General features: G+C 48.0%; 1 protein-coding gene and 1 long non-coding RNA gene across 2 annotated transcripts in view; one reads left to right on the top strand and one right to left on the bottom strand.

The window, feature by feature from the left end:
- Positions 1–295: 295 nt before the first annotated feature.
- Positions 296–18,020, bottom strand: LOC140428743 (uncharacterized). Its single transcript, XR_011948850.1, has 4 exons — positions 17,858–18,020; positions 9,867–9,941; positions 5,395–5,663; positions 296–710 (listed from the first exon to the last, which is right to left on the bottom strand). It is a non-coding gene; the product is annotated as an uncharacterized lncRNA (long non-coding RNA).
- Positions 18,021–18,107: 87 nt separating this feature from the next.
- hao2 (hydroxyacid oxidase 2 (long chain)) overlaps positions 18,108–26,037 on the top strand; it is a 136,636-nt gene continuing 128,706 nt past the window's right edge. Inside the window, exon 1 of the mRNA XM_072513753.1 lies at positions 18,108–18,206. The gene's annotated coding sequence lies outside the window, so the exon portion shown is untranslated. The remainder of the gene's footprint in view (positions 18,207–26,037) is intronic.

Here is a 26,037-nt window from a genome sequence, read left to right on the forward strand (position 1 = left end):
GGCCCAGTCAGCTCATCAAATCTGCTCTCTCCACAGATCATGTACAATCCATTCTGTAGCCATGTCTATGTCATGTATTTAAACCTTGTGGCTTGGTCATGCAACAACATTGAGAGGCTAATGGAGACGTCCAAAGCCCAGACTGCCTTACCTTCTGGCTCAAATTACAAAGGGTGAGGGTAAAAACAGAAGAACTTGTCCATGTGGGATTTTTTTTTAATGGAACAATTCCGGAACCAAGTAAGTATCTTCCTACAGAGTGCAAAAACACATTAATGACTGACTGCACGGCAAAACCAAGGACATATTTTTAATGTTGTTTCTCCTTTCAGCAGTAATGCAACCTGACTCCAATAATTTTACCCACAACCTGCCAATAAATTTCTCTGTGCACCACATCACATCTCAGATCCCTGCTCGTGATTGCACGTGACAGCTTGTTAAACCTTAAATGCCAATTACACACTTTTCTTGCTGAGTGCAGATTTTTCTCCGAATAATGATGAATCGAGGAATTAATAATCACTTGCCTTGAGCCTTGTTCCACACTGAATTATAAACAGGCAGGTAAACCTGATGCCCATCCCCGATAACTGTATTAGCTGTCAAAAAGATCCTGCTTTACTTCATAAATCTGTCAACACATCTTTATGCTTCTTCGCAAGCATAGCCACTCTGATCAGGGTTTGGAAAGCACATGCTGCCTCTGTCTGCACAAAGAAAACAAAAGTTTCTCAGTAGCAAGATTACTACAATTTGCAAAACAAAATGTTCTTTCTTTCCTGCTAAGTCTAAAGTCAGATCACTTCTCTAGGTTTATGGGTACAAGTATACAGTTTTCATTCTTAAACTATGGAAAAAAGATGTCATCTAATCAGGGACAGTTAATGTGCTCACTGCCAGACCGGGCTCCTTTGAACTGGATAATCAAAACTGGCTGTGTAATATAAAACATCTTTTGAACATAGAAACTGCAAATTCTGGCTGAAGCAGACACAAATACGTAAATTTTGTGAATCATCAGATGTGTTTGCAGGCAATATTATCTTGCTGCAATGAAGGATCACTCTTGCTTTGCCATACTGGAGTGTGGACGGTGCCTGTTTTATTTGGCGTGACATAATTGCACATCTTGAAATTCACAATTTACCGAATTAGGGGATTACTCATGTTGATTGACATGAAGAAGGTCCAGGTACAATATATGATCCCCTTAGACTATTTTAATAAATGGAAGATGCAGAATCCTTTGAAGTCATATAGGCTCCACTTTTATGTTATTGAGCATCATATGACTGTCCATAAGCAGTAAAAGCTTAGTACCATATTTTATTTTAATCAACTCCCAATCTTGGAAATACTTGTGGGCAAGAGAGACTGGGACTGTATTCTCTAGAGGTTTGACAGATGAGATGATCTCATTGTAACATGCAAAGATTCTTACAGGGCTTGACAGGGTAGATGTAGAAAAGATGTTTTCCCCTGGCTGGTGAGTTGAGAACCAGGGGATATTGTCTCAGAATAAGAGGCAGGACATTTAAGTCTGAGATGGGGAGAAATTTCTTCACTCAGAGGGTGGTGAATCTTTGGAATTCTCTAAACCAGATGTCTGCGGAAGCTCAATCTTTGAGCATGTTAAAGACAGAAATCAAAGATTTCTGGATAAAAATTGTGATAACCAGCACGGGATATATGGGGCTGGATTCTCTGAATTTGAGACTAAGTGCTGAAGCCGTCATGAAAACTGTGGTGTTTTACGCCAGGAAAACTGATGTCAAAAGGCCACCGAGTCCCCGTTTTGCTGGGGGCTAGCAGGGAGCCGTCGTAGAGCTCGCAGCTCTAGCTGCCGATTAGGCCCCCAGTACTTCCAGTTCAGAAGCCGCGCAGGTGCACGGCGGCTGTCTACAGCGGCTGCGCCTTGCTCCATGGCGGACTCAGCCCGCGGACCTGGACCACCAAAGTCGTGCCCCACATCAGCCCTGGACCGTCCACCCACATTGCCCCCAGCCCCGAATGAAGCCCCTCACTGCCCGCCGATTGACCCTCCCCCGACTCTGGCCACGCGAGGATCCCGGACGATGTGAGCACACATAAACCACGCTGTCGGGAATTCGGCCGGTCGGTAACAGAGCATTGCAGGGCAGGCCTCAGGCAATGGCCTGAGGCGGTGGATACTCGCTGATTTTCAGGGGCGGAGAATTGAAAAACCGGCGGCATTCCTAATTTTGGCGCCAAAACAGATTATCCGCCCCATCGCCGAATGCAATTTCGCCGACGGGGAGAGGAGAATCCAGCCCATGGTGTGGGGATGGTTGTTTTCCATGTGCACCTCGGGGAATATGAGCCCCTCTCCTCGGGGCGGGATAGCTTACTTGTACTTATATAAAAGATCAGTCAGTATGAAACCGACCGACAGAGATTTTAAAAATATATAAATTTAGAGTACCCAATTCATTTTTTCCAATTCAGGGGCAACTTAGTGTGGCCAATTCACATACCCTGCCCATCTTTGGGTTGTGGGGGTGAAACCCACGCAAACACGGGGAGAATGTGCAAACTTCACAGACAGTGAACCAGAGCCGGGATCGAACCTGGGACCTCGGTGCCTTGAGACAGCCCAACTACTGCGTCACCGTGCTGCCCTATCTGATGAAAGTTAACCTAGGCTCATGTATATACTTGTGCACTTGTTGTTTAAATAAATGTCTTTTACTTTTACTCGTTGTGGACCCCCGTGTCTTACTAAACTGGCGACGAGGATAAACGGGGAGCTGTTGGCATGCAATCAATTCAGCTGGACCACCTCCCCACATTATATTTTTTACATAAGAACTAGGAGCAGGAGTAGGCCATCCAACCCATTGAGCCTGCTCCGCGATTCAACAAAATCATGGCTGATCTTATTGTGGCCTCAGCTCCATTTACCCTCCTGCTCACCATAACTCTTAATTCCTTTACTGTTCAAAATCTGTCTATCTTTGCCTTAAAAACATTTAATGATATTCCCTCAATTGCTTCACTGGGCAAGGAATTTCACAGATTCACAATCCTTTGGGTGAAGAAGTTCCTCCTCAACTCAATCTTAAATCGGCTCCCCCTTATTTTGAGGCTATGCCCCTAGTTCTAGTTTCACCCGCCAGTGGAAACAACCTTCCTGCTTCTATCTTAACTATTCCCTTCATAATTTTATATGTTTCTATAAGATCCCACCTCATTCTCCTAAATCCCAATGAGTATAATCCCAATGTACTCAGTCTTTCCTCATAAGCCAATCCTCTCAACTCCAGAATCAACCTAGTGAATCTCCTCTGCACCCCCTCCAGTGCCAGTACATTCTTTCTCAAGTAAGGAGACCAAAACTGTACACAATACTCCAGGTGTGGCCTCACCAGCATCCTATACAGCTGCAACATAACCTCCCTGTTTTTAAACTCCACCCCTCGAGCAATGAGGGACAAAATTCCACTTGCCTTCTTAATTATCTGCTGCACCTGCAAACCAACTTTTTGCGATTCATGCACAAGGACACCCAGGTTCCACAAAACAGCAGCATGCTGCAATATTTTACCATTTAAAAAATAGTCAATTTTGCTGTTATTCCTACCAAAAATTCCTACAACACTTCAGTAGTTCCATGGTCACCATTACTGAGCCTAGCTTTTTACTCCAGATTTCTAAAATTAATTGAATTAAAATTCCCAACTGCCAGTGTGGGATTTAAACTCATATCTCCAAGTCATTGGCCCAAGCCTTTGGGTTACTATTCCAAGAACAACCCTTAAACTACAATATCTAGGAGGTCCCCTTGTTGAAGGTACATAGATTCATTAGTATCTAAAAACAAAAGATAAGCTACCATTTTGGGCATGATTGTTGATCAGAACCTACCCAAAATGTTAACCTGTCATTGAAGGAAGCAGACCCTATTATCCTTTGATGTGTTATAAAATATTTCCATGCAATAAATCTTCAAATGATAGTGTAACCAGTGCAACTGTGGCCAATTTTAAAAGTTTCTATTTATCACTCTCGAAAAGGAGTTCCCTTCTCTTTATGAATTGAGAGCTAATGCTGTCTCAAATATGTTATGTATTAATTGGGTGTGAATATTGGAGGAATGCCAACATTTGCAGACCCATATAATTTGCATGGAGAATGTTGTGCCAGACACAGGGCTGGATGCCGAGCCGGATATTTATTTCTATTATATCTTACAGTCTGTTAAAAGGAGAAGAAAGACTTGCATTTATGTTGCATTTTTCATGTTCTCAAGAAGTCCCAAGACTTTATAGCCATTGCACGGCTTCTGAAGTGAAGCCACTTTTGCAAAGCAGAAACCCAGCAGTAAGTGCAGCGAGTTTCCACAGGCAACAATTGGATAATGAGCAGAAGTAGGCTTGGTGGTGCAGTGGTATCGACCCTTCCGCTGAGTTCATGCCCCCCCCCCCCCCCCTTCAGACTTGATGGTTATGGGGGGGGGTGGGGGTGTAGTGTGACCAAACAGGTTGATTATCAGCCTGAAAATCCATCCAATGTGCTTGTTGGGAGGCAGTCAAGAGCAGGAGAGTTTCCTGGTCAGTCAAACTGCAGATGGTAAATGCAAACCATGGCAATATTACCAAACATTATCATGGACCTGTCCAATTTTAGTCCATGGTTGCCAATACCCTCTTAGGATATCTGGCCCAGTCCCACTTTCCTTCATTTGGGTCCATTACCATGAGGTTGCAGCACTTCCACGTGCACATCCAGACATATTTTAAATGAGTTGAGGGCTTCTGCCACTACTGCCCTTTCAGACAGTATCTTCCAGGTCCCTACTACCCCCAGTTTTGGAAATGAAATCCTTCTCTCCCCTCTAATTTTTTTATCAATCACTTTAAATCTTTGCTCCCTAGTCACTGACCTCTCTGCTAAGGTAAATAGGCCCTTCCTATCCATACTATCCTGGCCCTTCAAAATTTTACGACTCAATCCAATCTCCCCTCAGCCTCCTATGTCCCAAGGAGAACGATCTAGGCCTATCTAACCTTTCCTCACAGCTCCATTTTTCCAGTCCTTGCAACATCATCTTAAATTTTGTCTCTACCCTCCCGAATGCAATTACATCCTTTCTGTAATGAGGTGACCAGAACTGCACACAGTACTCAATGTTGCAGTCTAATTAATGATTTGTACAGTTGCAGCATAACCTCCTAGTTCTTATGCTCTATAACTTGACTGACAAAGGAAAATATTCAATTTGTCTTTTCAACCAGCTTATTGACCTGTCCTGCTATCTTCAGGAATATGGGGACATTCACTCCAAAAGCCCCCCACTTCCTCTACACATCTCCGTTTTCTCCCATTAATTATGTATTCTTTTGCCCTGTTTGACCTCCACAAATGCATCACCTCACTCTTCTCTGGATCGATTGCTGCTTCAGTAGATTGGTTCGCTGGGTCTGTGTGTCTTCTTGCATCTGCAGCATCCATGATGCTGTGTTCTCAGGTGAGTCTTCAAACCTTTTACTTCTTGTTCCTTTTCCAAGGATTTGTAGGTCGTTCAGATCTTCAGTCTTCTCTTGATGTTCTTTTGGGTCTTACTGTCTGTCCACTGCCGCAATATCTCCGGATCGTGTACATGAAGTCAACAGAAACCATTAGTTGCCACCATGTTTTGTCTTGGGTTTAATAATAATAATCGCTTATTAGAACATAGAACAATACAGTGCAGTACAGGCCCTTCGGCCCACGATGTTGCACCGAAACAAAAGCCATCTAACCTACACTATACCATTATCATCCATATGTTTATCCAATAAACTTTTAAATGCCCTCAATGTTGGCGAGTTCACTACTGTAGCAGGTAGGGCATTCCACGGCCTCACTACTCTTTGCGTAAAGAACCTACCCCTGACCTCTGTCCTATATCTATTACCCCTCAGTTTAAGGCTATGTCCCCTCATGCTAGCCATTTCCATCCGCGGGAGAAGGCTCTCACTGTCCACCCTATCTAACCCTCAGATCATTTTGTATGCCTCTATTAAGTCTCCTCTTAACCTTCTTCTCTCTAACGAAAACAACCTCAAGTCCATCAGCCTTTCCTCATAAGATTTTCCCTCCATACCAGGCAACATCCTGGTAAATCTCCTCTGCACCGGCTCCAAAGCCTCCACGTCCTTCCTATAATGCGGTGACCAGAACTGTACGCAATACTCCAAATGCGGCCGTACCAGAGTTCTGTACAGCTGCAACATGACCTCCTGACTCCGGAACTCAATCCCTCTACCAATAAAGGCCAACACTCCATAGGCCTTCTTCACCTCCCTATCAACCTGGGTGGCAACTTTCAGGGATCTATGTACATGGACACCTAGATCCCTCTGCTCATCCACACTTTCAAGAACTTTTCCATTAGCCAAATATTCCACATTCCTGTTATTCCTTCCAAAGTGAATCACCTCACACTTCTCTACATTAAACTCCATTTGCCACCTCTCAGCCCAGCACTGCAGCTTATCTATATCCCTCTGTAACCTGCTACTTCCTTCCACACTATCGACAACACCACCGACTTTAGTATCGTCTGCAAATTTACTCACCCACCCTTCTGCGCCTTCCTCTAGGTCATTGATAAAAATGGCAAACAGCAACGGCCCCAGAACAGATCCTTGTGGTACTCCACTTGTGACAGAACTCCATTCTGAACATTTCCCATCAACCACCACGCTCTGTCTTCTTTCAGCTAGCCAATTTCTGATCCACATCTCTAAATCACCCTCAATCCCCAGCCTCCGTATTTTTTGCAATAGCCTACCGTGGGGAACCTTATCAAACGCTTTGCTGAAATCCATATACACCACATCAACTGCTCTACCCTCGTCTACCTGTTCAGTCACCTTCTCAAAGAACTCAATAAGGTTTGTGAGGCATGACCTACCCTTCACAAAGCCATGCTGACTATCCCTGATCATATTATTCCTATCTAGATGATTATAAATCTTGTCTCTTATAATCCCCTCCAAGACTTTACCCACTACAGACGTGAGGCTCATCGGTCTATAGTTGCCGGGGTTGTCTCTGCTCCCCTTTTTGAACAAAGGGACCACATTTGCTATCCTCCAGTCCTCTGGCACTATTCCTGTATCCAATGATGACATAAAAATCAAAGCCAATGGTCCAGCAATCTCTTCCCTGGCCTCCCAGAGAATCCTAGGATAAATCCCATCAGGTCCCGGGGACTTATCTATTTTCAGCCCGTCCAGAATTGCCAACACCTCTTCCCTACATACCTCAATGCCATCTAATCTATTTACCTGGAGCTCAGCATTCTCCTCCACAACATTATCTTTTTCCTGAGTGAATACTGACGAAAAATATTCATTTAGTATCTCGCCTATCTCTTCAGACTCTACACACAACTTCCCATCCCTGTCCTTGACTGGTCCTACTCTTTCCCTAGTCATTCGCTTATTCCTGACATACCTATAGAAACCTTTTGGGTTTTCCTTGATCCTTCCTGCCAAATACTTCTCATGTCCCCTCCTTGCTCGTCTTAGCTCTCTCTTTAGATCCTTCCTCGCTACCTTGTAACTATCCATCGCCCCAACTGAAACTTCACACCTCATCTTCACATAGGCCTCCTTCTTCCTCTTAACAAGAGATTCCACTTCTTTGGTAAACCACGGTTCCCTCGCTCGGCACCTTCCTCCCTGCCTGACCGGTACATACTTATCAAGAACACGCAGTAGCTGATCCTTGAACAAGCTCCACTTATCCAGTGTGTCCAACACTTGCAGCCTACTTCTCCACCTTATCCCCCCCAAGTCACGTCTAATGGCATCATAATTTCCCTTCCCCCAGCTATAACTCTTGCCCTGCGGTGTATACTTATCCCTTTCCATCCTTAACGTAAACGTCACCGAATTGTGGTCACTGTCCCCAAAGTGCTCACCTACCTCCAAATCCAACACCTGGCCTGGTTCATTACCCAAAACCAAATCCAATGTGGCCTCGCCTCTTGTTGGCCTGTCAACAAACTGTGTCAGGAAACCCTCCTGCACACACTGTACAAAAAACGACCCATCTAATGTACTCGAACTATATCTTTTCCAGTCAATATTTGGAAAGTTAAAGTCTCCCATAATAACTACCCTGTTACTTTCGCTCTTATTCAGGATCATCCTCGCCATCCTTTCCTCTACATCCCTAGAACTATTTGGAGACCTATAGAAGACTCCCAACAGTGTGACCTCTCCTTTCATGTTTCTAACCTCAGCCCATACTACCTCGGAAGATGAGTCCCCATCTAGCATCCTCTCCGCCACCGTAATACTGCTCTTGACTAGCAGCGCCACACCTCCCCCTCTTTTGCCTCCTTCTCTGAGCTTACTAAAACACCTAAACCCCGGAACCTGCAACATCCATTCCTGTCCCTGCTCTATCCATGTCTCCGAAATGGCCACAACATCGAAGTCCCAGGTACCAACCCATGCTGCCAGTTCCCCTACCTTATTTCGTATACTCCTGGCATTGAAGTAGACACACTTCAAACCACCTACCTGAACACTGGCCCCCTCCTGCGACGTCAAATCTGAGCTCCTGACCTCTATACTCTCATTCTCCCTTACCCTAAAACTACAATCCAGGTTCCCATGCCCCTGCTGCATTAGTTTAAACCCCCCCAAAGAGCACTAACAAATCTCCCCCCCCCCCGATATTTGTGCCCCGTAGGTTCAGATGTAGACCATCCTGTCTGTAGAGGTCCCACCTTCCCCAGAAAGAGCCCCAGTTATCCAGAAATCTGAATCCCTCCCGCCTGCACCATCCCTGTAGCCACGTGTTTAATTGCTCTCTCTCCCTATTCCTCATCTCACTATCACGTGGCACGGGCAACAACCCAGAGATAACAACTCTGTTTGTTCTAGTTCTGAGCTTCCATCCTAGCTCCCTGAAAGCCTGCCTGACATCCTTATCCCCTTTCCTACCTATGTCGTTAGTGCCAATGTGGACCACGACTTGGGGCTGCTCCCCCTCCCCCTTAAGGACCCGGAAAACACGATCCGAGACATCACGTACCCTTGCACCTGGGAGGCAACATACCAAACGTGAGTCTCTCACGCTCCCACAAAATCTCCTATCTGTGCCCCTGACTATAGAGTCCCCAATTACTAATGCTCTGCTCCTCTCCCCCCTTCCCTTCTGAGCAACAGGGACAGACTCTGTGCCAGAGGCCCGTACCCCATGGCTTACCCCTGGTAAGTCCCCCCCCCCCACAAGTATCCAAAGCGGTATACTTGTTTCTCAGGGGAACGACCGCAGGGGATCCCTGCACTGACTGTTTTTTCCCAGTCCCTCTTACAGTTACCCACCTATCTCCAATCTTTGGTGTAACTAATTCCCTGAAGCTGCTATCTATGACCCCCTCTGCCTCCCGAATGATCCGAAGTTCTTCCAACTCCAGCTCCAGTTCCCTAACTCGGTCTTGGAGGAGCTGGAGATGGCAGCACTTCCTGCAGGTAAAATCAGCAGGGACACTAACGGCATCCCTCACCTCAAACATCCTGCAGGAGGAACATTGCACTCCCTTCCCTGCCATTCCTCTAACTTTCTACCAAGATCTGGCTAACAACTAAATTAAATTTTTATATTAAAAAAAAAATTATTAATAACAATAATAAAATATGGTACTTACCTCACACCAAAGGGTTTTATTATTAGGTTAGAGGAGGAGGGCGGGTGGGAGACACTACACGTGTAGTGTCTCGGGTTTCCTCTCCACCAGAATTTATTGGTGAGGGTCTTCCCAGAAGTCCGCGGGTCGACTTCCTGTTCCCGCCTTAAACACTAGAATTTAAAAAAAAAAATTTAAAGGAGAAACTTACCTCCCAGAAATCACTTCCGCACTGCCCCCGCTGAAATGGACTAGCCTGCTCCGCTCCTGCTGAAATCGACTTGGCCTGCAAGGTAAGTAAGTTGTTAATCTGTACTGTCACAGGTAGGCTTCAATGAAGTTACTGTGAAAATCCCCGAGTCGCCACATTCCGGCGCCTGTTCAGGGAGGCCGGTACGGCAATTGAACCCGCGCTGCTGGCCTTGTTCTGCATTACAAGCCAACTATTTAGCCCACTGTGTTAAACCAGCCCCTGGTTTGGGACATGGATGGGATTTATTTAGGATCTGTTGCCCTAAGAATGCTACCATGGAGTGTTATTTGTAAAAAAAAAATCTTGCTTGTTGACAGATCTATGTACATCTCAGTACTCTACATGAGGTTGTACTTCTGTTTCCCAGCAGATCTCAGTCCCTTAGTCATGTGAAATCGTCTCATAGTTAGATCAGTAGTTACATTAAAATTAGGTTCTCCTGATGCTAACCCTTTACTCTACAGAAGCTAACACACTTTCAGCATCCAATTCAGCATCACATTTCATGCATAAAATAACAGTACACATATAAAACTGCATAACCTACACATGTAGCAGAGCATGTGTGCGAACAAGCATTCCAAAACCTTTTGTGGAATGTGTTTACAATGAAAATTTGGTTGTGCGAAATTTCTTTTGGTGAGCATAAAATGGTTAATCACTTTGATGTTAATTTTTCTGGTTTTAACCCAATCTGGCACAGTTTTTCTTTCCATTCTGAGGGAATTTTAAAGTCTAATAAGATCCAGCAGCACAGGGCTTCAATTTGGAGCCACACCTATTAGTTTTGGATCGAAGCATTTTTTGTTGCTAACAAGGAATAGGTTGAAAACTAACTTCAGGCAGCATTGAAAGAATGGAATTCTAATGAAGTGAGAAAACATAACCTAGTACCTCACTGGCCTTACCCCTTCACCTTGGCTAAATGTTTCATAACAGAGAAAATAAACACCTCTTGGGATTAAATTGTAGAAGGCCCTAATTTTAAGAAACTTGATTTCATGGTTGCCTGGAGGAGGAAAGTAGACTGGAATAATAGAGATGGGTGGAATCTCTCATTATTTTGCAAAGATAATTTAAAATAAAAGTTAAATCCTCTTTATCTAAAAAAAAATAAACCTCTGGTATGTCTGGTGATACTAACATGGTTAAATGTCTTGGCCACTTAGAATCATAGAATTTACAGTGCAGAAGGAGGCCATTCAGCCCATCGAGTCTGCACCGGCTCTTGTAAAGAGCACCCCACCCAAGGTCCACACCTCCACCCTATCCCCATAACCCAGTAACCCCACCCAACACTAAAGGCAATTTTGGACACTATGGGCAATTTAGCATGGCCAATCCACCTAACCCACACATCTTTGGACTGTGGGAGGAAACCGGAACACCCGGAGGAAACCCACGCACACACAGGGAGAACGTGCAGACTCCACACAGACAGTGACCCAAGCCGGGAATCGAACCTGGGACCCTGGAGCTGTGAAGCAATTGTGCTATCCACAATGCTACCGTGATCTGAAGAGGTTTTTATCATGCGACTATTATTTTGAAGAAAAAAAAATCGATATTATGGAAATCATCTCTGTACATCCTCTTGTAATATGGATTTGAAACACTGCAGTAATTGTTCTCTCTGAAATCCCTAAGGAGCTGGGAAAATTAATTGGTAACAGATCACATTATTGGTACCAGCTTCCAACATGATCTAAATAGGCAAATATCCAAATAGGTTTAGCACTGTGTGCTCTGTGGAACTCTTTTTGGATCGCTGTCTAGATGTGTTGCCCATTTAGAAAAGATTTCCAACATCTTTGACCGATCTTATAAAGTCAGTACTTTTTCAAAACTTGGAAATCAAGAGCGCTCTCAAATGTTTTAATTTGATCACGGGATGTGGGTGTCGCTAGCTGGGGCAGCATTCGTTGCCCATTCCTAATTGCCCTTCAACTGAGCTTGACCATTTAAGGGTCAACCACATTGCTGTAGACCTGGAGTCACATGCAGGCCAGACCAGGTGAGGATGGCAGATTTCCTCCCTAAAGGACATTAGTGAACCAGATGGGTCTTTTTATGACAATCAACAATGCTTTCATGGTTATCATCAGACTTTTAATTCCCGATGTTTTTTTTATTGAACCTGGATCCCCAGAGCATTACTCTGGGTATCTAGATTACTAGTCTAGTGTCAATAACACTACCCCAGGATTTTTCAAAGTGTGGGTCGCGACCCGCGGTTGGGTTGCTGGCAGGTGCCAGAAGGGTCACAGAGATCAGGGTCGCGGTGTTCTGATCCCATCAGCTGCTCACGCAGAGTTTCCCAACATTAGCATTAAGAAGGCTGCTGGGAACATCCTGCCTAAAATGTCAATCCAGTTCTCTAGACAGAGCAATTATCTGATGGATTTCCTGCAAGCCTTGTACCCCCCCAGCCCCCCCCCCAACCCTGACCCCCAACCCCTTCTTGGCGGTATCTCCGCTTCAAAAATAATGTGGCGCAAAACGGTTGGAGGATTCTTCAACCTCTCCTGGCCAAAGCTGCGGCCCAAGAGTTCACCTAGACACGGCGCACCTGCATTTCCACCGCCCCTGGACATGGACCCCATGTGTTCTGACCTAATGCAGAACAGTGGTCTGGTTTACAACATGTAGGGACCCATATGCCCCCCTCGGGAGACCATCCTTGTGTGTGTGTGTGTGTGGTGTCCCTGTGCTGACAAATAGCTTGAAATCTTTTGCAGATCTTCTTGCAGTGTGGTTGCTGCTGAGGGGCAAGATGCATGTGTGTCAGCGATGGCCTGGAGGCACATTCAGTGGGAGGGAATCGGTAGCCATTGCAACAAGAGCTACATTATAAGAGTCAACAGTCTGCACAAAGTGACTGCAATGACGTGTCTTCTGGTTGGGGAGATATGAACACATCACAATGATTCAATTGAATATCTGAGAAAATATTGAATATTTGAAGAAATTTTTTTCAATGTCCATTTTGTCTGATTAATGACAACCAGAACAGTTAATTTGTCAGTTGTCTGTGGGTTAGTTTTAGCGTTATCAGCATTCATCGATATCAGTGACCTTGTTTATAATAGTGTGCTTTGAAGTTGAATAAACTAAAGGTCGACCTTCCTTCCCTCTTTGCCAATCTAACTCCAGATTGCAAACCCGTCGCCACCAGGAGCAGACGGTACAGCACCCAGGATAAGGCCTTCATCAGGTCCGAGGTCCAGCGGTTGCTTTGGGAAGGCATCATCGAGGCCAGCAACAGCCCCTGGAGAGCTCAAGTGGTAGTGGTTAAATCTGGGAAGAAAAACCGAATGGACTACAGCCAGACCATCAACAGGTACACGCAGCTCGACGCGTAACCCCTCCCACACATATCTGATATGGTTAACCAGATTGCACAGTACCGGGTCTTCTCAACGGTGGACCTGAAATCCGCCTACCACCAGCTCCCCATCCGTAAATCGGACCGTCCATACACCGCTTTCGAGGCAGACGGCCGTCTATATCACTTCCTTAGGGACCCCTTTGGCGTCACTAACGGGGTCTCAGTCTTCCAAAGGGAGATGGACCGAATGGTCGACCGGTATAGTTTGCGGGCCACGTTTCCGTACCTAGACAATGTCACCATCTGCAGCCATGATCAGCAGGACCACGACGCCAACCTTGCTAAATTCCTCCGCACCGCCACTCTCCTCAACCTCACGTATAACAAGAAGTGTGTGTTCCGCACAAACCGCTTCGCCATCCTCGGCTACGTGGTCCAGAATGGAGTTCTGGGGCCTGATCCCGACCGCATGCGCCCCCTCATGGAGCTCCCCCTTCCCCACTGCCCCAAGGCCCTCAAAAGTTGCCTGGGGTTCTTTTCATATTATGCGCAGTGGGTCCCAAACTATGCAGACAAGGCCCGCCCACTCATACAGTCCACTCACTTCCCCCTGACGGCCGAGGCCCAACAGGCCTTCACCCGGATCAGAGCTGATATTGCCAAAGCTGGGATGCACGCTGTAGATGAAACACTGCCCTTCCAAGTAGAAAGCGACGCATCGGACGTCGTCCTTGCCGCCACCTCAATCAGGCAGGCAGGCTCATGGCATTCTTTTCCCGCACCCTCCATGCCTCCCAGATTCGGCACTCGTCCATCGAAAAAGAGACCCAGGCTATCGTTGAGGCTTTGCGGCATTGGAGGCATTACCTGGCCGGCAGGAGATTCACTCTCCTCACTGACCAACGGTCGGTAGCCTTGATGTTCAACAACACACAGCGGGGCAAGATCAAAAATGATAAAATCTTGCGGTGGAGAATCGAGCTCTCCACCTATAATTATGAGATTAAGTATCACCCTGGCAAACTCAACGAGCTCCCAGATGCCCTATCCCGAGGTACATGTGCCAGCGCACAGGTAGACCGACTCCGGACCCTGCATGACAGCCTTTGTCACCCAGGGGTCTCATGGTTGTACCATTTCATTAAGGCACGGAATTTGCCCTACTCCATCGAGGAAGTAAGGATAATCACCAGGGACTGCCAGGTCTGTGCGGAATGCAAACCGCACTTCTACCGGCCGGACCGTGCGCGCCTGGTGAAGGCCTCCAGCCCCTTTAAATGCCTCAGCGTGGATTTCAAAGGCCCCCTCCCCTCCACTGATCGACACACATATTTCCTCAGTGTGATCGCTGAATACTCCCGGTTCCCCTTCGCCGTCCTTTGCCCCGACATGATGTCTGGCACCGTCATTAAAGCCCTTAATTCCATCTTCACTCTGTTCGGCTTCCCCGTCTACATCCACAGTGGCAGGGGATCCTCATTCATGAGTGATGAGCTACGTCAGTTCCTGCTCAGCAGGGGCATCGCCTCCAGCAGAACGACCAGCTACAACCCCTGGGGAAACTGACAGGTAGAAAGGGAGAAGGGACGGCATGGAGGGCAGTCCAGCTGGCCCTATGGTCCAGAAATCTCCCGGCCGCACGCTGGCAAGAGGTCCTCCCTGATGCACTACATTCCATTCGCTCATACTCTGCACTGCCACTAACAATACACCACATGAACGTCTTTTTGCCTTCCCCAGGAAGTCCACATCCGGGGTATCGCTCCCAACTTGGCTCACAGCTCTGGGAACCGTGCTTCTCCGTAAACATGTGCGGCTACACAAGGCGGACCCTTTGGTGGAGAGGGTGCACTTGTTCCACCCAAACCCACAATACGCCTACGTGGCGTTCCCCGACGGCCGCCAGGCTACCGTCTCCCTCAGGGACCTGGCACCAGCAGGTTCCACCCCCACACCACCCCCGTCGCCCCCATCGCTACACTTCCCTCCCCCGTCGCTCCCATCACCAACCTCCCTAGGACCGTCCGTCCTCCCCCTGCCCACGCCCGTTGATGGAGAGGATTTCGGCACGCTCCCGGAGTCAACTTCGATCACGTCTGTGCCAACATCGCCGTCGCCATTTCGTCGATCTCAAAGGACCATCAAGGCATCAGACTGGCTGAACCTCTGACCGGCCCACCGGAGGCCAAGAGACATTATGTTTTTTGCTGCTCTGTAAATATTAAAATTTCTGATTGTATATAGTTATCCATCACCCCCGTCGGACTCAATTTTTAACAGGGGGTGAATGGGGTAAACCACTGTGTTCTGATATTAGAGGTTGTACGGTAGAACTTGCACTACAGGTTCGCCTGTGGCCCCTGCATGCTAGCTCCGCCCAGGAGGCGGGGTATAAATATGCGTGTCCTCCAACTCCCAGCCATTACGCCAGCTGCTGTGGGAGGCCACACATCTGACACTAATAAAGCCTCAGTTTGGATTCAACTTCGTCTCCAGTCAAATTAATCGTGCCTCAATGTGTGACCCTGGACAGTGAACTATTATAGATGGAAGGACAACGCAGACATATATGACCCTGTCCTTACTCAATGTTGACATAAATTCAATGCACCAGAGGCTACTGGAACAGGAAAACTAGACAATTTCTTTTCCCTCCATTTTCTGGTGCAGGAAAACTTTAGTGTCTCAAACACTGGACGCGATTCTCCGACCCCCCACCGGGTCGGAGAATCGCCAAGGGCCGTCGTGAATCCCGCCCCCGCCGAATTCTTCGAATGGAGAAAAGTCGGCGGGGCGTCAATCGCGCCGCACGCCTCGGAGAATGGCACGGGCGGGCGTGAGGCCATGGACTTCGGGGCTGCCGATATTCTCCCGTCCGGATGGGCCAAAGTCCCGCCGACGTGACCCATGGGTCACGCCGGCGTAAATCAAAACACCTTTAAACCGGCGTCAACCAGTGCTCATGGTTGACGCCGACCAGCATGGAGGTGGAAATAACTTCTGTCCAGTTTACATGGCTAAGAAAATGAATAAATTTAATACCACAATAATGTCATCATGACTTTCGCACCCTATAGCACTATCAGTTTCCAATAACAAAATCAATGCTGTTAATCAACCATGCAGCAGCTACCACTTTTCATAGATCTCCTGATAGTCAGCGACGCTACAGCATTCCTCCCTTTGTTTTCTGAATCTACTGGACCAGTTTGCTTGCACCATCATGCAGAACTCTACCATTTTATTTTAATTGCTTGCTTTAGGAATTTCTTTGCAGGGAAATTATTAATATTATCCTGTGCCTACACACTCTGGAGGTCATTGTAGACTGATTTTGGAGCATGCAGAGCAAGATTCTGTTTTCTAAACAGGCTCCAATAGCCCATTTGCAGATAGAGGCACAAATTAGACCGGTAAATAATAGTTAGGAACAGACCAACTTGCATTACATAACACACCTTACGACGGCCCAAAGCAATTAATGGACAAATGAAGGGTGGTATTTTTCATTTGGTTCAGGCGAGCAAAGCTGTGTGTGGCTCACCAGCTACAATGTAGGCTTTTCCCACCAGATTTTAAACATTTTGAAAAAATTGCTGGAGGTGTGGCTCATGCCGTCATACTGGTGGGGCGGGGTAGGGCAGGGAAGGGCCAGAAAAAGCCGGCAGTCAGGAATCCTGATTTTGGGATCTCCGAATTTAAAAAAGGAACCTCTCCCCAACATACAGGAGGAACCCCCCCCCCCCACACCTAAAGGAGCCACCCAGAGGGCCTCCCACTGCAAGTGCCCCCTGGCACTCTGACACTGCCCCTTGCCAGTGCCACACTGGCAGTGCCACCCTGACACTGCTGGGGCAGTGCCAAGGCACTGCTCAGGCATGCCCCTCTCCCCTTGGGGCTATACTTACCTGTGCAACTCCAGAAGGTTCCCTTCAACTACTTCACGTTTGTGAAAAGCAGTTGTAACTCTTGCCAGCGTGACGTGACGTGAATTCCAAAGGTGGGAGGATGATACAGCAGGGAAGCTCCAGCCGCTCCATTACTTCTGCCAGCCCAATTGGGGCCCCCAGGCCCTCCACCAACTCCTCATCCACCTTCGGGAACTCCAACGTTTCTAGAAACTGCCTCATCCCCTCTTCCCCGGCTGGTGGTTCCGACTCGTACAATTTACTATAGAAGTCCCTAGACACCCCGTTCACCTCCGCCTGGTCCAAGACCATATTCCCACCTGTGTCCTTCACTTTCCAAATCTCCCTCGCCACCTCCTGCTTCCTCAACTGGTGCGCTAGCATCCCGCTCGCCTTCTCCCCATACTCATACACCGCCCCTCTCGCCCTTCTCAACTGCCCCACCGCCTTACCCGTAGATAATAGCCCAAACTCCACCTGCAACCTCTGCCGCTCCTTTAGCAGCCTCACCTCCAGGGCATCCGCATATCTCCTGTCCACCTGCAGGATTTCCTCCACTAGCCTTTCTATCTCCACCCGCTCTGCTTTCTCGCTATGTGCCCGAATCAAAATAAACTCCCCCCGACCACTGCCTTCAGTGCCTCCCAAACTGTACCTGCCGAGATCTCTCCCATATCATTAATATCTACATATCCCCAGATGGTCTTCCTCACCTGCTCACGCACCTCTTCCTCCTCGAACAGCCCCACATCCAGCCTCCACTTTGGGCGCTGGACCCCCTTTTGTTCACTCATAGATCCGCCCAGTGCGGGGCATGGTCCGACATCACTATTGCCAACAACATCTTGTCAAACACAAGAAGGTCTATTCGGGAATACACCTTGTGCACATGGGAGTAAAAAGAAAATACTTTTGCCCACGGCCTCCCAAATCTCCATGACCCCCCCCCCCCTCACCTCCGCATGTGCTCCATGAACTCCCGAAGCTCCTTGGTTGTTGCCGACACCCTCACTGACCTCGACAGCTCGACAGGACCGTATTGAAGTCGTCCCTCCCATAATTGTGAGTGTTGTTAAATTAAACTAAGTCTACATTTTACTTTGGTTTTATAAAAAATTGTATACCTCAGAAGGACTGTTTGCAATAACAATATATAATCTACTTGTATGACATTCCTCTCTCTTCTATTTTAACAGAGGTTTTAATATAGTTAAATCCTTTAATAATTGACAGAGGGCCGTTGCACAATTGCACCAAATGTTCATGTGGTCACATCATGTGGATTAAAATGCCCAATGCTAAAAATATGCATTATCATGTGATCGATGGATTCTAGATGGTTCCACAACCAACCAATCACTCACTTTCATAGCAAAAAGAGAAAAGTGGAGACTATAGTTTTTAAGAGTTCCAGTTTAATTCTAATTACACAGAGGGTGCTGAATGATGTAAGGAGGGGGGGGTTAATTTCAATCAATGTCACATGTCTACTTTCACTTCAAATTTTGTAACGCCCTTGTTTGTGCAGGAACTATATAATATATTCTCTGCATAGCATGTTTCTCAGTCAAACATCGTTTTGGCATGCCTCCTACAGACCTCATCGATGGGGTTTGCTGTATTATTTTTGGATGCCGTTGATACCTGTTTGGCATGTCTCACAAGCAATGAATCCCTGTTTCCAAAATCATGTGTGTAAAGAGGAGCTGTAATTTAATATTGGCACCCTTTTGTTTTCTTACTGATTTTTCGGTTAATTTATTTTTTCTTTTCAAACTGCAAATACCCAGGTCTTCATCACCAAAACAGTTTGCAGGAATGATTCAACTCAACCATATTAGGAAATTCGATAATTCCTGAAAATGAGTCTGGAATCACAATGCACACTTAACACATGCCTGCTTCTTCTGATGCTGCTTGCTCATTTGCACAAAGCATACTGTTCAATGGCTACATGCTGGAGCAGTAGGCGCAAAATCAGGTGCACAAGACCAAGCTAGCCTGCGCTACTTAAAGCCAGCATGCACGTATTAATGGGGAGGTACGTTTTGTCTGGCACAGGTACTGGAAGTCATACTAGCAATGAGGTTTCCCCGGGAAAAAGAGAAGATTGGTATTGTAGAGAGAGGACTGCAAAGTTTTCCAATGCAGTGCTCAAGGCCTAAACACAGGAGGTGAACAAGAGGGCCAGGAGGCTGCCCAGAAAAACACTACAAAGGTATGGGAACCAATGTCTGACACCATCAATGTCAACCCTGGCTTTAGTCCCAAGGATCAGGATGTAGCACCACAATAAGTTCAATGATGTCACACAAGTGCTAAAGGTCAGTGAGAACATCTTCAAATGCCATATCCTTTTAAATAAATCAAATCTTCACTCACTGCTTAATGTACCACTACCCTGTCACTTGCCTACCAGCAGCATCTGCCAAGTACTGTTTGCCCGCCTCACACTCACAGCTTGTACGCATTGCCAGTTATTCACCATAACAGGTACATCACCCAAACAGAGTGTACTAAACTCACAGATACTCTTCCCCCTCTCTTGCAGGCACAATATCACAGGCAGCAACATGTAACCGGTGGGAGATGTAGAGTATTGGATACCGTTCAGTAGGTCTTAGTGAAGTCTTCATAGTTTTAAGTAGGTTAATTGTATGTACCTATTAACAATAAGAACTATGTACATATATATCGTAAAGGGTTCAAGTTAGGAGCTGGTTCCACGCTTTCTTGTGCACATGGCTCTTTCCAACACTAGACTGACCCCTAAGTAAAGGAAATATGTTCTTTTACATCACTATGTGGGTGGCACTCCACTCAGTTCCATGGCAACCCTATATGTGCCAGACCCTTATACTACATAAGAGATGGTACAGGTCATCATTGGAGCAGCCATGACTGAGGCCATGACCATTGACAGGGCTGAAAGCATTGAAGATGACAATATGTCTCTACTCAATCCTCCTTCACATGCCTCAAAAGATTTTTGATTTACAAGCTGCAGATGATGTAAACCAGCACCTCTCGGTTTCCTCCTCGCCCCTTCACCACAATCCTACCCTTGTGCCTTTCACCTTTCAGATCCCAAGAACTGCCACCCGGCCAGGCAGTGGTGCAGGAGAAAGATACGAAAGAGAAAGAAGAGACTGTTGCTGAAGAAATGTCATTATTCACTCTTGCACTTGGAGCCATCAGTTCAGACACTGAGATTGTGTATACTGTAGAGGATAGTCTGGAGGATGGAGTGGACATCAACCAAGGTGGAGGACAAGGATAGTGCAGGGTCAGCTTGCTGGAGGGTGAGGTCGCAAATGAGTTCAGCCGCAGGCGAATCAGACGAGAACTATGGAAAAAGATTGAAGATGATGTATGCTGAAATGCTTGATGCATTGGTATGCCTTCCAAAAGTCCCACAGTCACTAGCAAGGCACCATGATGTGGAGATGCCGGCGTTAGATTGGGGTGAGCCCAGTAAGAAGTCTTACAACACTAGGTTAAAGTCCAACAGGTTTGTTTCGAAGTCACTAGCTTTCGGAGCGCTGCTCCTTCCTCAGGTGAATGAAGAGGTATGTTCCAGAAACATGTATATAGACAGATTCAAAGATGCCAGACAATGCTTGAAATGCGAGCAAAAACCTGTTGGACTTTAACCTGGTGTTGTAAGACTTCTTACTATCAAGGAGCACAGAGGAGCCTGGCACCAACCTGGTACAGGGTTTTACACAGAGCTTGGATACAATCCTTTCCAGCACAACCAACCCGATTACCACATGTGCGGACAGAACCATGATGCAGTGCTATCAGAAGCCATCCTGGATTCTGCAGTGGAAGCTCAGTCTGAGGTCAGGAAAACTCAGACTGCTGCCATCTTGGGTGCTAATACCAGTGTTGAAAGGTGCTTTCGGGATTTCACGGCAATCCAGCAATTTGTCCTTCAGTATGAGCCGCGTGGCCAATGGATAGCCCTTTCTCACCCAGTAGCTACCATCTGGTTTGTCATGGTGGCTGGGAAGCTGGTAGTACATTGGACTGATGTGAAATAAAGACATCATAGCTGTTACTAAGATACTGGACATTGAGCTGCATGATGCACTGCGTTTGGGTGCACAGCAGCTGCACATTGAGGAGTGGAACCCTTTACTGTTGTGGCATATCTCTGTATTTCCACATGCAAAGTGTGATGTGTGTAGTCAATGGCACTCTGCACCATAGGGAATCTACTAACCTGGCAAAACCATACGCTCCCTCTGCCTGATTCTCTGGAACAAGGGAATGTAATGTACTTTACCTCTATTTACATGCAGATAGTCAGTGATCGCCATCATATAGCAGTGGATGGAGAACTGCCTGGAAAGAGCCAGACTCATAAAAGACCACAGTCACTTTCACAGTTGCTGGCAGATTTCTTGAACACCTCTTTAGTGAAACGGCGATATCACACACTATTCCTTGATGAGGTTGCAAATGGAGAAATGCTCCCTGAAGACCGTGGTTGGATGTGCTGTCCAGCTGAGAGCCCCTCTTCCCCTTCTCCTCTCGCTCTTCCAGTAGGCCATCCAGTGTTGCTTCTGTTCATTCTGCCAGCAAAGTACTAGTCCCATGTCTGGAAGCTAGAGGTTAGAGCGGAATTCTTGAAGTCAGGACTAAGCTCCTCACCATGTGCCACACCATTCCCTGCAGACATCATCAATTTAAAGTGGCAGTACAAATGTCCAAATACTTTCACTAATTCAGCAAAAGGCGGGAAGAATCAATCCACAACTAACCTGAAAGTGGTTGATCCCTTTAAATAACTCTGGCAGAGGAGCCCTTCCTGTTCCTAAATGTATTTTCAGCTGTGAAGGTGCATTAGCTGCAGCATTCAGATCGAAAATGGTATCACCAGAGTCAAATCAGCAATACACATTGACTGACGCCATGATCTGCCAACTCCACAGTCTTCTGAAGCACTCTGCAAATGTCCATGTTAATGACCTGCCCAAAATGGCTTCCAGCATGACCAGTGATGCACTATCAATTACGACGAGACGAGAGTAGAGAATAATCGAGGCTTTATTATACAGAGGTGTGTGGCCTCCTACAGCTGCTGCCGAAATGGCTGCAGTTCGGAGAGCATACACATTTATACTCCACCTACTGGGCGGAGCCAGCAGGCAGGGATCTACCCCCATACCTGTAGTACAGGGGCCTTACCGTAATACCCTCGTATGCAGTGCAGTATATACAATATAATACAACAGTGGTGACTACCACATTCACCCGCTGTTAAAAATGAGTCCAGCGGGGGTGGTGGAAAACTATTTACATACAGGTTGTCATAAAAATTTCAGAGAAGGTTACAAATTTAGACGGTCGGGCGCCTTGATCCGTCGTTGAGAGCGCCGAAGTGCTGGTGGCGAGACAGGCGTCAGCTCGGTCGTCGGTGACTCCGGGAGCGTGTCGACATCCTCTTCATCCCCGGGTGGGACCAAGGGGAGGACGTGTTGTCCTGGAGCGGGGGCTGCGGTGGGGTGCGCTAGGGGAAGGGAGGGTGGCGCCGGGGCAGAGGGGGGGTGGGGGACCCAGCTGGTGCCAGGTCCCTGAGGGAGACTGTGTCTTGGCGGCCATCAGGGTATGCTACGTAGGCTTACTGCGGGTTTGCGTGGAGTAGCTGTACCCTGTCAACCAACGGGTCCACCTTGCAGAGGAGGACGGGTCCTGGAGCTGCCAGCCACGTTGGGAGTGAAACCCCGGAGGTGGACTTCCTGGGGAAGGCAAAGAGACGTTCATGGGGGGTTTCGTTCGTCGCCGTGCACAGGAGCGACCGAATGGAGTGAAGTGCGTCGGGGAGGACCTCATGCCAGCGGGAGGCCGGGAGATTTGTGGACCATAGGGCCAGCTAGACGGCCTTCCAGACCGTCCCATTCTCCTGCTCCACCTGCCCATTTCCCTGAGGGTTGTAGCTGGTCATCCAGCTCGAGGCAATGCCCCTGTTGAGCAGGTACTTGCGCAGCTCATCGCTTATGAATGAGGATCCCCGGTCGCTGTGGACGTAGGCAGGGAAACCGAACAGAGCGAAGATGGTGTTGAGGGCTTTGATGACAGCGGCAGACGTCTTATCGGGGCATGGGATAGCGAAGGGGAATCTGGAATATATGCCGACCACATTGAGAAAATACGTGTTGCGGTCGGTGGAGGGGGGGGGGTCCCTTTGAGGTCCACGCTGAGGCGTTCAAAGGGGCGGGAGGCCTTCACCAGGCGCGCACTGTCTGGCCGGTAGAAGTGCGGTTTACACTCCGCGCAGACCTGGCAGTCTCTGGTGATTGCCCTGACTTCCTCGATGGAGTAGGGCAGGTTGCGGGACTTAATGAAGTGATAAAAGCGGGTGACCCCTGGGTGACAGAGATCGTCGTGCAGGGTCCGGAGTCGGTCCACTTGTGCGCTGGCACATGTACCTTGGGATAGGGCATCGGGGGGCTTGTTGAGATTACCGGGGCGATACAAAATCTCGTAATTAAAGGTGGAGAGCTCGATCCTCCACCGTAAGATCTTATCTTTTTTGATCTTACCCCGCTGTGTGTTGTTAAACATGAAGGCAATCGACCGTTGGTCTGTGAGGAGTGTGAATCTCCTGCCGGCCAGGTAATTCCTCCAGTGCCGCACAGCTTCAACGATAGCTTGGGCCTCCTTTTCAATGGAGGAGTGCCGAATTTCGAAGGCATGGAGGGTGCGGGAAAAGAATGCCACGGGCCTGCCTGGTTGAGGGTGGCGGCCAGAGCGACGTCTGATGTATCGCTCTTGACTTGGAAGGGGAGCATCTCGTCAACCACGTGGATTGCGGCCTTGGCGATGTCGGCCTTGATACGGTGAGCCTCGGCCATCAGTGGGAAACCGGTGGAGTGAATGAGTGATCGGGCCTTGTCTGCATAGTTAGGGACCCACTGGGCGTAGTACGAAAAGAACCACAGGCATCGTTTGAGGGCCTTGGGGGAGATCCATGAGGGGACGCATGCGATCGGGGTCGGGCCCTAGAACTCCGTTCTGAACCACATAGTCGAGGATGGCTAATCGGTTCGTGCTGAACACACACTTCTCCTTGTTGTGGGTTAGGTTGACGAGTTTGGCGGTGTGGAGAAATTTGGAAATGTTAGGGTTGTGGTCCTGCTGGTTGTGGCCGCAGATGGTGATGTTATCCAGGTACGGGAAAGTGGCCCGCAGTCCGTACCGGTCAACCAGTCGGTCCATCTCCCGTTGGACGATGTCGTTAGTGACGCCAAAGGGAACCCTAAGGAAATGGTAAAGGCGGCCGTCCGCTTCAAACGCGGTGTACGGGTGGTCTTCCTTGCGAATGGGGAGCTGGTGGGAGGCAGATTTCAGGTCCACTGTCAAGAAGACCCGGTACTGTGCAATCTGATTGACCATATCAGATATGTGTGGGAGGGGGTACGCGTCGGGCTGCGTGGACCGATTGATGGTCTGACTGTAGTCAACGACCATCCTGTTTTTCTCCCCCATTTTCACCACTACCACTTGGGCTCTCTAGGGGCTGTTGCTGGTCTCGATGATACCTTCCCGCAGCAGCCGCTGGACCTCAGACCTGATGAAGCTCCTGTCCTGGGCGCTGTACCGTCTGCTCCTGGTGGCGAAGGGTTTGCAATCCGGAGTGAGGTTTGCAAACAGAGAAGGCGGGTCAACCTTAAGGGTCGTGAGGCCGCACACAGTAAGGGGTGGTAGGGGCCCGCCAAATTTCATTGTTAGGCTCTGAAGGTTGCACTGGAAGTCCAGGCCGAGTAGCTTGGCAGCGCAGAGGTTGGGGAGGACGTAGAGCCGGAAGCCGCTGAACTCTACGCCTGGATGGTGAGGGCGGCGATGCAGTACCCCCGGATCGCCACTTGTTGGTCTGCTGAGCGTAGTTCTCCTTCAGTAGTGCCATGGCCACTGCGTAGGTAGGCGCGTCCTGGGTGAGGGGAAAGACATCGGAGCTCAGCCGTGTGTACAGAATCTGGAGCTTCTGTGCTTCTGGGATTGGGTCTGTCGCAGACCCGATGTATGCTTCAAAGCAAGCTAGCCAATGTGCAAAGTCATTTTTGCGATGTCTGCTTGAGGATGCAGCTGCAGGCGGTCCAGCTTGATGCGGAGATCCATCTTTGTAAAATCTGTGTGAAATAAATTGATGCACTATCAATTACGACAAGAGGAGAGTAGAGAGTAATCGAGGCTTTATTACACAGAGATGTGTGGCCTCCTACAGCTGCTGCCGAAATGGCTGCATTTCGGAGAGCACACACATTTATACTCCGCCTACTGGGCGGAGCCAGCAGGCAGGGTTCTACCTCCGTACCTGTAGTACAGGGACCTTACCGTAATACCCTTGTATGCAGTGCAGTATATACAATATAATACAACAGTGGTGACTACCACAACCAGCAGCAAAAGTGAAGTGTGGAGACCACTTTGAACCTGAAGAGGCATTCATAGTGCTGACAATATGGGCACTGTGCAGTCAAGGGAGATTTTGCGGATAGGATTGGTGGTGGTGGCTCTGGAGCAGGTGAATAAGGTGTTTGAGGACTTTTATAGGGGTTGGAGTCGCCAGCGGATGAGACGGGGATGAGGGAGTTTCTGGATTGACTGGATGACTGGAGGTGGGAGAGGAGGAGAGAGCCAGGTTAGAGGAGCCATTAGGGGTGGAGGAAATGCATGGAGCGATTGGGAGGATGCAACCAGGTAAGGCACCAAGGCCGAATGGGTTCCCAGTGGAGTTTTATAAGAAGTTAAGGATAAGTTGGTACCGCTGATGGTTGAAACGTTTGAGATGCGATGATAAAGCGGGGTTGCTAGAGACAATGAGGTAAGCTTCCATTTCATTGTTACTTAAAAAGGAGAAGGATCTGATGTGGGTCATTTAGGC

The sequence above is a fragment of the Scyliorhinus torazame genome, chromosome 8 (genome assembly GCF_047496885.1).
Source record: "Scyliorhinus torazame isolate Kashiwa2021f chromosome 8, sScyTor2.1, whole genome shotgun sequence".
Lineage (NCBI taxonomy): Eukaryota > Metazoa > Chordata > Chondrichthyes > Carcharhiniformes > Scyliorhinidae > Scyliorhinus > Scyliorhinus torazame.